This window comes from Marmota flaviventris, chromosome 1 (genome assembly GCF_047511675.1).
Source record: "Marmota flaviventris isolate mMarFla1 chromosome 1, mMarFla1.hap1, whole genome shotgun sequence".
Classification (NCBI taxonomy): Eukaryota; Metazoa; Chordata; class Mammalia; order Rodentia; family Sciuridae; genus Marmota; species Marmota flaviventris.
The window spans coordinates 84,196,342-84,209,595 of NC_092498.1; the positions used below are offsets into that span (position 1 = coordinate 84,196,342).

Consider the following 13,254-nt stretch of genomic DNA (forward strand, 5'->3'; position numbering starts at 1 on the left):
TAGAGTTCATAGGTCATTTACAAATGGCTTATGGTGGCTGCTCAATATTAAGACAATAGCCTGTGAGATAAGGCAAAGATTATATTTTAGAACAACAACAATAAAATGTTATCAGTTGCCAATTTTCTGGGTAGATGAAAACATTAACCACTTTCTATCTTCTTAAAGTGGCAAAAGAATCTTCAGCCAGGTATCTTTCTATAGTGAAGAAGGAAAGGTGAGCAGTCTTTTAAGAGAGTCCCCAGGGAATTAACGAAGTCATAGAAAGTTCAACAAAGCTACTCAATGCTACAGTTTGGCCTGCAGCAAAGTTGTTAAGTTGGCAAAGAAATGAGAAATTCACCAAGGAAACAGCTAATTCCCAACACTGAAGTTTTCTCACAATCTGATGCCCAATTTACCAACTCAAAACTTATTTCAGCCACTGCCCAACTTAATAATTCCATCATTTGAAACAAGTGGATATCCTTAAAAGTTTCCCATTCAGAACAACATTCTCATAAACTGCTAGGAGTATAAATTGCAACATCTTTAGAAGATAATCTGGCAATAGAAAAGTTCTTTCAAAAATAAAGGTAATATTTGTTTTTTTTTTTTTTTTTTTGGTGGTACTTGGAATTGAACCCCGTAGTACTCTGCCAATGACTATCCATGTCCATACCTTTTTATTTTTTTATTTATTTGTGTGTGTGTGTTTTTTTTAATGATGGTTCTTGCAAAAACACCTCAAATTTTACTCATGGTACAAAAGCAATAAATAACACATTAATACAGAAAAACACATAACTTATGTAGTTCATCCTTCAAAACCAGAACAGGTAAGTGAAAAGTCAGCACAAGTTCTTATCTTGACTATAAAAAATGAAATCATAAGTACACATTGGGAATTGAACTGTTTTTTTCTTCTTTTCAGGGATGTGACATACTTGTTTTCTGATCAGTAATAATTTACCAAATAATGTATTAAACCAAAACTGACAGATGATCAGTAAAGCTGTCCACTGCCTCCTACTCATGCTGAGCTAGACCACTGACCACTTATCTTAGCAGGAGAGATTGTCACAGGAAGGAGAAATTGCAGAGTCCCTACCTACTTCAACAGAAAAACCCAACCAATTTACACAGAACGGTTTTAAGCAAACATACACAAACACACCTGACATGCTTCAGCCTCTTTCCAGGAACAGCATTCATTCATGGGTGCCAGTAAAACAGGTGTAACACCATGAAAAGCATTTTTACCTTCACAGAACTAACAACCAAAAAGCATACAGCATATAATACTTTGATCTTTAGGTGGATAGAAGTTCCAAGATCATCTCCACTAAGTTTGTCTGAGTATGTGTCTATAAAAATAATTTTAAAAAAATAATGCCTGAAAGAGACTTATAGAAACAGTAGGACTGCATTAGGACCAGCAGAAGACACAGTATTACAAGGACTACATATGTTAAGACTGGAAGTTGTGGGCTGTGGTTGTGGCTTAGCAGTAGAGTGCTTGCCTAGCACATGTGAGGCACTGGGTTCCATCCTTAGCAACACATGAAAATAAATAAATAAAATAAAGGTATTGTGTCCATCTGCAACTAAAAACTTTAAAAAAAAAAAAAAGGCTGAAGTTGATTTTCACATGTAGCTTTTAGGTAAAGTACATCTCTCTGAGTTGATCCCTCCAACCAACACAAGCTGTCATCAAAGGAGATAGAGGAATCTTAGGATAGGCAGCCTGCTCAAGTAATTCTGTAAATAAATACTCCCAAATAAAAACCCCATTGAGGGAAAAGGGCTGAAACTCTGACCCATGTAAAAGAGCTGAGTGCACAAAGGACTCATGTAAAGCCTTCTGGGAAAAAAGGGGTTCATCGTGTTGGTTAGACACTTCAACGTGTCCTGGGAAAGGTTCCCCCAGGTGGAATTGCTGGCATGGGCTTGATCAGAGAGATGTGACTCAAGCACCAGAGAGGTGACTAGATAGGGAGAGAAGCACTAATGTAAGATAGCATGTCAGGAGAAATGGGTCCAGAAGGTCAGGTCATGCTGTTTCTGACCCATGAATATTTAACACAAACTAAGGGCTGCAGAACAGAGTCTGAGATGAACTCTTGCTATTGTGATTACCTGAAGTCTCTCTGAGTCTATTAGACCCAGTGACAGCCAGAATGATCCTATTCATTGCCTGGAGGTGGGACCTGGTGCTGCAGATTATCCTGGGAAACTGGCATAGAAGATGATTTGCACAATACAGTCACCACTAAGCCACTGCTTAAATCCAGTCCTAGGACTTCCTTTTCTGTAGTCCAGAAACATTTATATAAAAGCTGGAAAAAAAATCTGTAAATGTGAGTAGCCTGTGGAACACATTACTAACTGCTTAGTCTTCATAGTGTTGGAATGTAGTGAAAGCCGCCATGCTGAATCCAGGAATTGGCTCTAGTGGCTGTTCTTCAACATATTTTTACACCACAGAAATACATTCATTAAAATTGGGAATGTAAGGGCTGGGGTGTGGCTCAGTGGTAAAGCAGTTGCCTAGCATGCATGAGGCACTGGGATCAATTCCCAGCACCACATTAGGAAAAAAAAAAAAAAAAACTAAAAGAAGAAGATATTGTGTTCACCTACAACTAAAAAAAAATATTTTTAAAAAATGGGCATGTAGATGAGTTTATTCTCTTCTGCATCTTTAAGCTCCTGGTAATACATGTCCATGGAATTCTCTGTAATAACTAGAACTTGTCACCAATGATAATGTCCTCTAAATACCACCAGATTCTACAGAGGACACTGCGCTACCTCCATCTGTGCCAGTGAGCGGGCCTGTGCGCCTCCTACCCTGTTGGCCACCTGGACCCAGATCCCGTCCTCTTTGAGGGCAAGGCAGCCCAAGGAGGCCTTGCTGCCCAGGCCTTGCTGCTCAATGGCCCAGCTCAGCACCTACATGTGAGAGCCAACCTCAGGCCCCTAGCTGCGGGCCGCACCAGCCGGACCTCCTTGCCCAGCCAGGGAGCTCCTTGCTCACCACCACCACGGCCTCCCTCCCTTTTTATTTTATTTTATTTTGAGGCAGGAACTCCCCAAGTTGCTGAGGCTGGCCTTGAACTTCCTGCCTCAGCATCCAGAGTAGGTGGCATTACAGCTACACCATGCCTCGACCAAACCTTACTGACCACAGAAATCCTCCAAATCTAAATACGCAAAATGAGAAGCCATCATTAAAAACAAGCAATGCTTAACAGTATATTGATTGGGATTAAATAAGTAGGGGGATAACCAATAGAAATCAGAGCCACTGAGTGTTAGAAGCATGAGTCCTAACAAAACAAAAATAAAGCAAGCATCAAACACCTGGAAGCATCAGATCATTCATCACGTCATCCAGTTATGTTCAGCCCACCATGCCTACCAACCTCTTGGTAATCTCTTTTCCAAACTTAAGAACACATAATTTTATGATAAAGAATGATTTTCAGAAGATTGGCAATTTCTTTTCCTTTCTTTAAGGTCCAGTAAAATAAAATTGAATGCTTGACTTTTAGAACTAGGCTTTGTTTGAACTCAGTTATATGCCATTATTTCTGCCCACTGCTTACCCACCCTCTCTCATAATCTTTCTCACTATGCACACAGAGGCATGGCTGAAATAAAGGTTGATGCTGGTTATTTTCTGGTGGGGATTTTGGGATAATATTTTACTTTCTCCTTTGAACTTTTTTCTTTTGCTTGATTTTTCAAAATGAGGAAGACATACCGCTGAAATTAAAACAAAATATTAATTACTTTTCTGGTTTGTTTTTTTTCTTCTTAAAATATTCACCTGATCTTCCAATACTCACCAACCTCAGATTCTGACTCAAATACCCCATCAGTCCTCCTTGTTCTGAGTCTCTTTTCTCTGGTTGTGTCACAGTTGTTGGAAAAACATTGCAGGCCCCTTTCCAAAATAAGAAAATCTGTTTAATACCACTCCTGCACACAGTTACCACCTGCTTAATACAGAAACCTCCCAGGAACATAGACAAGAAAAACAAAGGTATTTGGCTTTTTAAACTAGAGGTGTAAATGGAAACTACCCACACTGGGAATCCCATCCCTGCGGCTGTTACACCACAGTGGTGACATTCACCACCACACAGACTGGATGGACTGGAAGTCAGATGCCTTCAAGCAACCCCCACACCCACACCCACACATTCACACTTCCCCCCACACACACATACACACACACACTCACACACACACACACATATCTTTCTTTTTAAAGAAAATTAAATAACTCCTATTAGATGACCTGGAAGAAGAAAGGGAAAGTGTTGGGTAGAGCGAGGGAAGAGGGAAGAATCTTTAAACAAGGAGTGGCTAGGGCCTGCATCTGCCACTGAACATAGTAGAACTCCAACAATGCATTCCAGTCATAGCAAGCTTATCTGCTACGCAGAAAAAGATGTTAGTTGTCCACATTTTGTTCATTCCACAGCAGAAGTCAGTGGTCTTACTTCTCATAGGTCCTATTCTATCCTCTTCCTGTCCTCTCTCTCAAGGCGTATCAGAACAAAAGTTGCAGAAATTGAAATTATGAGTGCTTTAGATCAAGATCATCACATACCACAGAGACTGATCTATACAAGTAACAGGTTAAAAACAATAACAAATATTTACATCTTAGAGTATTTTATAAGTAATATACATATACAGAATTTTATCACTTTAATTGCAGCTCCTGGTTTAAGTTCTCACTTCTGTGACAGTTCCTAGTAAGACAACAGTCAGCTTCCATTTTATGGATCAGCAGATATGATCCTTTCTGGAAATGGCAATTCAAAAAGACAAAGAAAATCAGACTTCAAGTCTGAAAAATGAAGGTGTTACCCTGGGTCACAATTATTTAAAATGTAGCCCGCTAAAGACCAGTTTCTCAAGGATCTCTCTGCAGGGGAAGTGAGACCCCCATAGACCAGTCATCTTTGGGGGTTGCTGCTCCTACATTCTCTCTTGGCACACTAAAAGCTCTCAGAAATCCTGCAGTTAAACAGTAATAACAACCACCACAAAACACAAACATGTTATCTTTTTCAAACTCATTCCAAAGCTATCTGACAATGGAATCCATTGTTTGAAGCAACTCCTACCCATCTACCAACATTCCTTCAGCCTGATGATCCGCTTTCAAACTCAGTTATCCCATGAGTCCACGAAAGGATTTGAACTCTTAATTTAGAGGGTGGTTTATCCACGATACACAGAATAACTCAACAAGCACAGGCACCATTCCTTGGTTGTAAATTAGGCTCACATCAGCCAGTAATAACACATGGATATTCTGTTTGCTGTTTCATGATTTAAGTTCTCATTTCTGGGACAGTTTAGTAAGACAACAGTCAGCTTCCATGTTATGGATCAGCAGATATGATCCTTCCTAGAAATGTCAGTTCAAAAAGATAAAGAAATCAGACTTCAAGTCTAGAAAATGAAGGTGTTACTCTGGGTCACAATTATTTAAAATGTACCCTGCTAAATACCAGTTCTAAATACTAGATGTGGGAGATCTCGAGAGTCATGAGAAACCATGATCATAAACAACATTCATTGAGACTAGACCACACTTCTCTATTTGACTCCATCCTTCCTAAAAGACCCTCCTCAGTCCTTCATTATCACATATCCTCATCTCTATCCAACTTCTCTACTCCACTTGTCTTCTAAGGTTTACTATCTAGACTCAATTCCTTCAGTATCTGTCTGACACTACCCATCTGGATCAGATCTTTCTCTCCATCATTTATAAGAAAGATGCACCCCTCAAGAAAGTTAAAACTCCAAGCTTACTGAATAAACTTCATAGAAAAATCTTGTGGCAAATATTAATGAGATCTGTGGTTAAATATTCATTCAACTTACTTAGAAACATATATACAAGCAATTAGCATTATATTTCTCCAAGAAAACAGGATCATTAGTATCCACTAAACCTATGTTCATTGAGCACTTACTATATTGGTTAGGTAAAGTTCTAGACACTGGAGACATTTAGTGCACTAAATTTGAAACACTACACTACAAATAATATCACAGAAGAGACTAGAAAATTCAATAATACCATCTGATGGCTCTGGAGAAAATGGTTTCTACATGAAAAAAAAAAAAAAGTCTTACTTTAAGGAAGAATTCAGAACCATATTAAAGGGACAAGGAAAGCCTTTTCCAGCTGCTCTTAAGTTACATGATTTAGTTCCCAGGATTATCTTTTGATGAGGGTCTTAAGCTTCATTTTATAGTTAAGAAACCAAGACAGAGCTACTAGTCAAACTTTTAAAACATATTTGATTCCATCTAAATCCAAACCATTTACACAAGAATAGTAAGGCCAGACCTGAAACTGAATTCTGGCCATTTTGAAATAACATTTCACATATGATTGATGAGAACCAAGAAAAGATTCCTCAAAGCATGTGAGGGTGATGGGTGGAAATCAATGTCATACAAAAAAATTAAAAAATAGGAAGACTCGAACTTATTTCAAAAGTTGCTACAAAGCTATAGGAATCAATCTTATATGTCTTCATGGCAGTACAGACTGCCATGAAGACAGACAGGTCAGCAGCATAAAACAGGGAAACTCTTATTTTCTTAGACAATCACTTTTGTTTATAAAGAAAAAAGGTTTATCAGGCACATGTCTCAGGAAGTGCAAGAGTGAGGGGCCACATCTGGCAGTGGCTTCTTGATGACCCCGGGCCACAGGCAAGAGACAGGGACTGTGTGTGTATCTATGGTTGGTTCATTTTTCAAAAAAGCACCACGACAATCCAGTTGGGGAGGGAACAGCCTTTCCAACAAATGGTACTGGGGTAATTTGATATCTATATGCAGAACGATGAAGTTAGATGAAATTGAAGTTTTATATTACCCCACATAAAAATTAATTCAAAATGCACCACAGACTTAAATGTAAGAACTACAAACTACAAACTACAAAACTCTTAGAAGAAAACATAGGAGTAACTCCCTCTGGCCTTAGGTTAGGTCACACTTTCTTAGGTATGACACCTAAAACCACAAGCAATAAGGGGGTGGGGGGAGATAAACTGGATTTCATCCAAATTAAAAACTTTTATGATTCAAAGGATAACATTAAGAAAATGAACCCAGAGTGTGGGAGAAAATATTTGCAGATCATATGTTTAACAAAGGTCTACTATGCAGATTTTGTTAAGAACTCTTAAACTCAAAATTTAAAAAAAAAAATTTTTTTTGAGGTGCTACATATTGAACTCAGGGTTTTGTGCATACTAGGCAATTGTTTTACCACTGAGCTACATTCCCAACCTCAGAACAACCCAATTTTAAAAACTGGAAAATAACTACATAGATATTTCTTCCAAGAAGATACAAAAATGACTGATAAACACATGGAAAAGTGCTTAGCAGTATCAACATTAACGAAATGCAAAACAAAACCACAACGAGATACTGCTTTATATCCTCTGGAGTGACTATAATTAAAAAATATTAATAGTGAATAGAAGTGACAAATACTGTGAAGGTTATGAAGAAATTGGAAACTTCATACATTTGGTAGGAATGTATATTTTGGAAAATGGCCTGGCAATTCCTCAAAACGTTAAGTTGGGAGTTACCATATGACCCAGCAATTCTGCTCCCAGATATAATCACAAACATATGAAAACATAGGTCCTCAAAACATCTTGGACAACTGTATAATTCATAATGACCAAAAAGTAGAAAATCTAAATGTCTGTCAATGAGTGAATGAATAAATAAGAGGTATAATATCAGTACAATGGAATATTACTCATCCATAAAAAGAATTCAATACTAAGTCATGCTATAATATAAACCTAGAAAGTTTATCCTAAATGGAGGTATCCAGAGAGAAAGACCATATATTTTATTATCCAATTTATATAAAATGTTTAAAGTAAGAAAATATGTGGTGATAGAAAGTAGATTAGCACTTGCCAAGGGCTGGAGGCAGGAGAAATGGTTGCATAATTTTGTGAGTATACTGAAAAAACAAAAAACTGACATACTGAAAGAGTAAGGTTTATAATATGTGAAATAGATCTCAATTTTTAAAATCCCTTGAAAACTCCAACAGGAAAGTTTTGGAAACCCCAGGAAGACTCCTTTAAAATAGTATGCACAATTGAAAACCAGTGAGGAACATGATATCAACATGAGAGCCTACAATTTCAGATCAGTCCACACAAAACAGCTTCTACATCTATATCATGTAGTGAACTCATGGAAAGAAAAGAATGAAATAGCAAAAGTCAAAGGTCAAAGTCAACTTGTACACATGGAAACACCCATGCAAATTAGGAGACTTATCAACCCTGGCTGCTACATTAGTCATCATGGGATTCAAATACATCTTCATCTGAAAGGTCATTGAAGTCATATCCAGAAACAAAACCTGGTCTCAAAGGTTTTCTTTTATTTTGAAGAAATAGAAGCAGCTATCTCTGAAGAAGCTTAGGTCTCTGAAGGTCTATTTACATGCAACCAGGGACCCAGCTGAAACCCTTACAGAATGACTAACAGTAAAATCTGAATGTGATGTGAAAATGACCTTCACACTCTAAAACAATTGATCTTCAATCTGTATATTTGCTTTACATTTAGCCTGCAGATGCATTAGGCCTGCATTACAAAAAAGAAAGTTACAACTCTACTTCTCAGAAATACCACATGTAGTTTAAAATAGATACACGGAATGCAGACATATTCACACAAATCAACCCACCAATAGTCAAAAGCACACAATACAAACTAATGAAAAGCCTGAATTGCACTGTCTGCAGTCAAAAGCACAAGATAAAAAGAGCAAGCAGAGACAATGCCAACCTTTGAGAAGTTGTGCTCCAAAAGGTAATTGTAAATCACCAGTCTAAAACTATGCAACCACCCTGCCCCCCCCCCCGCCCCCGTAGAAATTGGTTAGCTTGTGGTCATGCACCCAGGCCAGCCCAGAAAAGCCTGTGCAATGTACTCAAAGCACAGTGCTAATGTACTTCTTTTAGGGGAAAATGTCCTTTGAGTTCAACTCCAGGATGTAGCTCAGTAGTAGTAGCACCCTGGCTGTCACATCAGGAAGTGAAAAGAGTGCACCCTCTCTGTCCCACCTTTCCCAATGTAACCTAAGCTCGTGGACAAACACAGGGCATGGTGCCTGTTGGAAATCCGACCCCTTCCCACTCAGACCTACAACTCCCTCATAAGGGTCCTTGAAGCCTGGGAGGGCTGGTAGTTTTTTACCACTCTCCCTGAACTCTAATTTCTGCCTATTTGGAAATGAAAGCAAATAAGAGAGCTCTTATTATGGGATTTTTCCAAAACTTTTTGTTGAAGTGCAACTTTCACAGAAAGCATCAAAGTGCTGGATTTTTTTTTCCAAAAATACATTGCATAGAGAAGACACATGAAAAGTAGATTAGGAAGGATAAGTAACTTCCAGCAACTCCCCAGTATCTCCTCGGCCAATCCAGGCGCTGTGTTTTGCCACCCAGCAAAGAGGCTGACACGCAGCGGCCGCCTGAAAACTACTTGTGCAACCTCTATACGTTTTACATCTTTAGTATTGTGGATGATATTTATCTTTTTCGATTATTATGGGGTAATTTACATACACTGTGGTGGAGATTTACAGGATCAGCCTTGCCTCAGAAAAGATAACCATGTAGGCAAGAAATAGAAAAGAGGTAAAAGAGATAATAATGACTATACACAAACACTCCACTGTCTGCACTGGGTTGTGGAAAGTCCCAACGGGGGCAGTGAGGTGGACTGGGGAGAACCCAAACTTTGGTGCTAAAGGCAGGCTTGCCCTTGCCAGCAGTGTGACCTCATGCTTACTTGCCTCTTTGTGCCCTGATGTCCTTAACCAGGGATCGTCCCCTCACCAGGGTACTCCATGACTGCATAATAAAATTATTATAAATAAAATTATTATTTCCAAATTATTCCTAATTTGGAAATCTAAAAAGGAAAGTTTGGTTCCACAAACATGTATCTTTTATCAAATAATTGAAATATAAAAATGCACCCCAAGATTCATCATCCCAGCAGGCCCCAAGTGACAGCTGGGAAGTAGCTCCACCTGAGCCCTCCTCCCCCCAGCTCCCCGTCCCCTCCTGGTCTCCTCTGACTTCACTGAACGCCAGCTCTGCCCTTGCCTCCAGGCTTACATCATTCCAGCCTGTCCCGTGCTCCTGACTCACAGCCTCCCTGCCAAGCCTAATATTTGTGTAACTCCCGTTGTTCGGCTGCAGGTTTTCAGGTGGAGGATCTCAGTCCAATCCTGTCTCCTCCACCACATCCTTTGGGTGAAAATGATGGCTCTTCCTTCTCTAAAAGAACTACAGGGCTAATGTGAAATCCAAAACCAGCTTATTACCTTACTGTCAAGGCAGGGGCTACAGGGGGGAGTAGTATGACTTATTTATAGTTTTACCTATAAATAAGGAAAAACAAACATTAGAGATACTCTGCAGATTACCCACACACCCACAGTAACAGAGCTAGGCACCATTAAGCACACCCTCCTCTTTAGCAAGAGCAAACCTAATTATCTGGGAGCCTTTCCATCAACTGTGGGCGATGATCACCAGGTGCTCACGGGAACACAGGACATGCCAGCTGAGGGCTCCCTGCGTGGCAAGACAGCCAACTGGGGCCCAGAAAAGCCTCTTCTTCCCCAGCACCTGAGCCCACACTGTATCTACCACCCTCAGGATGACAACTTCCCCCCACCCCCACCAAAGGGCAGCTCCTGCGCTGACCTAGCTGAGCCAACCAGATCCTCTTTCTCAGAGTCTAGAAGCTGGACATGGGAACCTGGGCAGACTCTGAAGACAAGCAGAACTACAGGGACAGCTATTTCTACCCACGTGCAGGGAAAGCAGATAGAAGAATGCGATGGTGGGAGGGGAAACAGAAGGAGGAGGAAAGAGAGAGAGAGCGGAGAGAGACAGAGAAAGGGAGAGGGAGAGAGGGAGGGAGCAGACAGACAAGAGATCCAGAGAAATGCGGAGTGAGACACAGACTACACACACAGGCAGTGAGACAGAGGCAGAGGCAGACAAAGCAACAAAGAGGGTGGGGCTGGTGAGAGAAGAGACAGCCTGCTGGGCTTTCTCTCTAACAGATTTGAGTCCCCCTCTCCACCAAGACACAGGTGCTTGCTTTCTGCTGCCTGCCTGGAGCTCCAGAGCTGCACCCTGCATACTCCAATAAAACCCTCTCTTCCCTGATCCTATTTCTGACACTATTTTTCACTTACAAAATGAAGAAAAATAATTTTAAATATCAACACCCAGTGAGGAAAAGGATCACCAATGTTGACACACATTGTGGAGTACAGTATACATGGGTAAAAATATTTGGTAAATCTATTTAGCCACTTGTGTATAAATTTTATAAAATGTTCTTACTTTTTTTACTCAATATTTCTAATAGGGAAAAGATATGCAACCTCATTGTCCCACAACAGAAGAAAAGTTAAGCACTAAGAAAGATCAGAATACATTATTTTATACAGTGAATAATATTTCCTACAAATATTTATGGTTAAGAATGCTGCAGTCCTACATGGGCATTTAAAAGGAAAAACAATTTTTTAGTGTAACTTAAAATGTACACTTGTGTCAGCTCTACCCAAAGCAAGTAAAGCTAGAGACATAAAGGAAGGGTTCTTGTGTGGGAGTGCCTAATAATAATGATCACAAAGGACTCTAGAGTTACAAGTTTGTCCTGAGTTAATTTGAGCCTGATCTCCTAAACCTACAAATCTTCCTTGATAAATTCAATCTGTTTTTCCACTGATATGATTATGAGTTACTGTCTTCATGGATTTCAGAGACTGGCTGGAATACTAATTGCTTTTGTGCTAACTGTTCACAAAAAAAGTAATGCTTTGTCTTGTTTATTGTTGGCTTAGCATGATCCCTGCCCTATGTTTGCCTTGTCCAGTCACCTGCTATCTGCCACTGTGGACCCCTGGACTGCTCTGATGCTGAATACTGTCCACGCCCCACCACAGAAATGGAATGTAGAAATGAAGTGGAGAAATGTAACAGTGATCAATTGTATGCTTTGAATATAGCCCTTGCTGCTCTGCCACTGCCACACATTTTTAAAATGGACACATTTCTTTCTCTTCCCCTCTCCCTGCTCCACCTTAATCTCTCCTCCTACATAATCTCAGGGGAAACAGGATTACCTTTCTTCCCCATTTTAGGCAGATTCACCTGTCCCAGTACACACCCATCATAGGAATAAAGTAATCCAGACTTTGGGGATGGTGCCAAAAGATCTCAAAAATGACTGTCTCCCAAATTAACAAGTGAATGACAACTCCAACAGAGAACACATGGAATGTAGCCTTTGAGTCACCTCTTTCAAAGCTCCCTGTTCCTGCTGATGGGCAGGATCACAGACTCTGGGATATGAGTCCCCTGTGTTTCTCCTTTGCAAGCAAAGCACTAAACCTTCTTTTTCCCAAAAAGAAAAAGAAAAGAATGCTAAATATAAAAGTACACAATGACATAAAAACACACGTTGAAAATAAAGATCACCAGGAAATATTCAAAGAGATGGCAGGAGACTACATGTGGCTTTTAAATTTTTCTGTATTGTCGACTTGTATAATGAGAATATAACTCAAGATGATATATATAATTACTTAAAAATAAAATGAAGGTGAAAAAAGGCAGTGAGAATCTATCCATATATATATATATATATATATATATATATATATATATATATATTTTATTTTTGGTGCTGGGGATGAAACCTAGGCCTTGCATATGCTAAGTTGGTGCTCCACCACTGAGCTACCCCTACCCCCAGCCCACTATATATTTTTGTACTTGTTTTCCTTTAGTTATGACTTTCATAGTACTATGGTATCTAGCACAGAGTCCTACATAGAATTACTAACTAACTCCATGAACCACAACCATCCAGTTAAGCTTTTTCCCAATATTGCCATGGTGACATTTATTTAGTAAATACTTCCTCACTGCCTGCCCAGTTTGTAGGACAATTTTACTCTGATGGGCAACATTTTACTTTTTGAGGCAGCCAATTCTATTTTTAAATGTTTTAGTAACATCAATTACCTCCAACTTAATCAGCCATCCTGAGGCCCAAATGAGCAGCTCAGCAATCTGACTGTAGTAGGAAGGCCATGTGATACCTGGCAGGTCCCTTTTCTTCCAAGACATTTAGACC

The 13,254-nt window shown here is 39.5% G+C and overlaps 1 protein-coding gene across 5 annotated transcripts in view; it reads right to left on the bottom strand.

Moving 5' to 3' along the window:
• The window catches only part of Osbpl3 (oxysterol binding protein like 3), a 188,093-nt gene that overhangs the window by 118,062 nt on the left and 56,777 nt on the right, over positions 1 to 13,254 (bottom strand). The window lies entirely within an intron of this gene.